A 3,712-nucleotide genomic window follows, 5' to 3' on the forward strand; every position below is an offset into this window, starting at 1 on the left:
TTTTTGTGTTTTTAGTACAGACAGGGTTTCACCGTGTTAGCTAGGGTGGTCTCAATCTCCTGACCTAGTGATCCGCCCATCTCAACCTCCCGAAGTGCTGGGGTTATAGGTCTGAGCCACCATGCCTGGCTGTTTAATATGTTTTACTTATTAAACATATTTGCTTCAGCAGACTTTAAATTTATCAATCACATAATGGAGTTCTGATACTAACTTCCAGTATACTTCTATTGAAAAAATCAGTGAAAATGCTCAACCAAATTACCTCTGCCATAGGCCAGGATGACTTTCTTTTGCTGTGCTGTCCAGAGTTTGCCAACCTTCTTTTACTCCATATCATTCTTGTCATGGGTGTTCAGGCAGAAATACTACTTTCATAATTCATGCTCTTTCTACTATTTATTAATTTTTAAAATCTGCAAATGTTTATAGTTCACATTAGAATAATTCTATTGCATTGAATTGCTAATTAGGGTTATTTTCTCCCATATTCTCCCATGTACAAAATATCTGCTACTAATTCTCTGTGAACATGGGAATGCCTTTTATGGCTGAAGGTCTTCTAAATGGGGTTCTCTGTATCATGCTAGCTCCTGGCCCCAACATCTCCATTCTCTGTTCATTCGTAGGCAGGCAAAGTGAGCAGTGAGAAAAAAGACTGGGTTTCCCAAGGTGTATTTTGTCATTTATAAAAAGCTTTTCATATTAGAAACTTTAGCATTCTACTGATCCTAGATCTATCTTCTAAAATGATGACTAGTCTCAGTTCTCATCATTGAATCACACACATTATGTCTAACCCCTTTTACAGCACTAGAGCCTATTTTTTAAGCTTATTAGCAATAATTATTTAATTTTATTTTTATGTATTTTTCCATAAGCTATGGAGGTGCAGGTGGTATTTGGTTACATGTAGTGGTGATTTGTGAGATTTTGGTGCACCTATCACTCGAGCATTACATACTGCATCATATTTGTAGTCTTTTATCCCTTGCCTCCTGCCCTCACTTCCCCACAAAAAGTCCATTGTATCATTCTTACGCATTTGCATCCTCCTAGCTTAGGTTTCACTTATGAGTGAGAACATACAATGTTTGGTTTTCATCCTGAGTTACTTCACATAGGATAATAGTCTCCAATCTCATCCAGGTCACTGCAAATACCATCAATTAATTCCTTTTTATGGCTCAGTAGCATTCCATTGTATAAATATCCCACAGTTTCTTTATCCACTCATTGATTGAGGGGCATTTGGGTTGGTTCCACCATTTTGCAACTGTGTATTGTGCTGCTATAAACATGCGTGTGCAAGTATCTTTTTTTTTGTATAATAATTTCTTTCCTCTGGGTAGATATCCAGTAGTGGGATTGCTGGATCAAATGGTAGTTCTATTTGTAGTTCATAAAGGAATTGCCTCATTGTTTTCCATAGAGATTGTATTAGTTTACATTCCCACCATAGCCTCTAAGTGTTCCCTCTTCACTGCATCCATGCCAATGTCTACCATTAAAAATTTTTTTGATTATGGCCATTCTTGAAGGAGTAAGGTGCTATCACACTGTTGTTTTGATTTGCATTTCCCTGATAATTAGTGATGTTGAGCTCTTTTTCATATATTTGTTGACTGTTTGTATATATTCTGTGGCAAATTGTCTATTCATGTCCTTAGCTCACTTTTTGATGGAATTGTGTTTTTCTCACTGATTTGAGTTTGTTACAGATTTTGGATCTGAGTCATCTGTCAGATGTATAGATTGTGAAGATTTTCTTTCACTCGGTGAGCTGTCTGTTTACTCTGCTGACTGTTACCTTTGCCCTGCAAAAGTTCTTTAGTTTAATTAGATCCGAGCTATTTGTCTTTGTTTTTATTGCATTTACTTTCAGGTTTTTGGTCATAAAATATTTGCCTAAGCCAATGTCTAGAAGGGTTTTTCCAATGTTATCTTCTAGAATGTTTATAGTTTCAGGTCTTAGATTTGAAACCTTAAGCCATCTTGAGTTGATTTTTTATAAGGTGACAGATGAGGATCCAGTTTAATTCACCTGTATGTGGCTTATCCCCAATATATGTTTTTGTTTATTTTGTCAAAGATCAGTTGGCTACATGCAATTGAGTTTATTTCTGGGTTCTCTATTCTGTTGCATTGGTTAATGTGCCTATTTCTATACCAGTACCACATCGTTTTGGTGACTAGGGCTTTATAGTATAGTTTGAAATCAGATAATGTAATGCCTCCAGATTGGTTCTTTTTGCTTAGTCTTGCCTTGGCTATGTGGGCTCTTTTATGGTTCCATGTGAGTTTTAGAATTGTTTTTTCTGATTCTTGAAGAATGATGATGGTATTCTGATGGGGATTGCACTGAATTTGTATATTGCTTTTGGGAGTATGGTCATTTTCACAATATTGATTCTGTGCATCCATGAGCATGGAATATGTTTTCATTTGTTTGTCTCATCTATGATTTCTTTCACAGGGTTTGGTAGTTTTCCTTGCAGAGATCTCTCGCCTCTTTGGTTAGGCATAGTGCTAAGTATTTTTTAAATTATTTATTTATTTTTGCAGTTATTGTAAAAGGGATTGAGTTCTTAATTTGATTCTCCACTTGGTTGCTGTTGGTGTATAGAAGTGCTACTGATTTGTGTACCTTAATCTTGTATCTGGAAACTTTGTTGAATTATTTAATCAAATCTGGGAGCTTTCTGAAAGAGTCTAGGATTTTCAAGGTAAGTGATCATATCATCAGCAAACAGTGACAGTTTGACTCTCTCTTTACTGATGAGGATGCCTTGTATTTTTTTCTCTTCAGATTACTCTGGCTAGGATTTCCAGTACTATGTTGAAGGGGAGTGGTGACAGTGGGCATCCTTGCCGTGTTCTACTTCTCAGAGGGAATGCTTTCAGCTTTTCCTCATTCAGTAATATGCCAGCAGTGGGTTTTCATAAATGGCTTTTATTACATGGATGGATGTCCCTTCATGCCAATTAAGCTGATTTAATTATTTAGAAATGCTGGATTTTGTCCAATGATTTTTCTACATTATAGAGATTATATGATTTTTGTTTTTAATTTTGTTTACATGGTGCATCACATTTATTAACTTGCATATGTTAAATCATCCTGACATCCCTAGTATGAAACTCACTTGATTATGGTGGATTATCTTTTTGATATGTTGTTGGATTCAGTTAGCTATTATTTTGTTAAGGATTTTGGCATCTATGTTCATCAAGGATATCAGAATGTAGTTTTCTTTTTTTTGGTTATGTCCTTTTCTGGTCTGGGTATTAGGGTAATGCTCCATCATACAATGAATTAGGGAGGGTACCTTCTTTCTCTATCTTATGGAATAGTGTCAAAAGTATTGGTATCAATTCTTCTTTGAATATCTGGTAGAATTCAACTGTAAATCCATCTGGCCCTGAACTTAAATTGTTGGTAATTTTTTAATTACCATTTCAATCTCACTGCTTCTTATTGGTCTGTTTATGGCATCTAATTCTTCCTGATTTAAGCTAGGAGGGTCATATTTTTCCAGGAATTTATCCATCTCTTCTAGGTGTTCTAGTTTATGTGGGTAAAGGTGTTCATAGCACCCTTGAACAATCTTTTGTATTTCAGAGGTATCACCTGTAATATCTCCTGTTTCATTTCTTAGTGAGGTTATTTGGATTTTCCCTCTTCTTGATTCGTCTTGCCAATGGTCTATGA

This window comes from Callithrix jacchus, chromosome 4, assembly GCF_049354715.1.
Source record: "Callithrix jacchus isolate 240 chromosome 4, calJac240_pri, whole genome shotgun sequence".
Classification (NCBI taxonomy): Eukaryota; Metazoa; Chordata; class Mammalia; order Primates; family Cebidae; genus Callithrix; species Callithrix jacchus.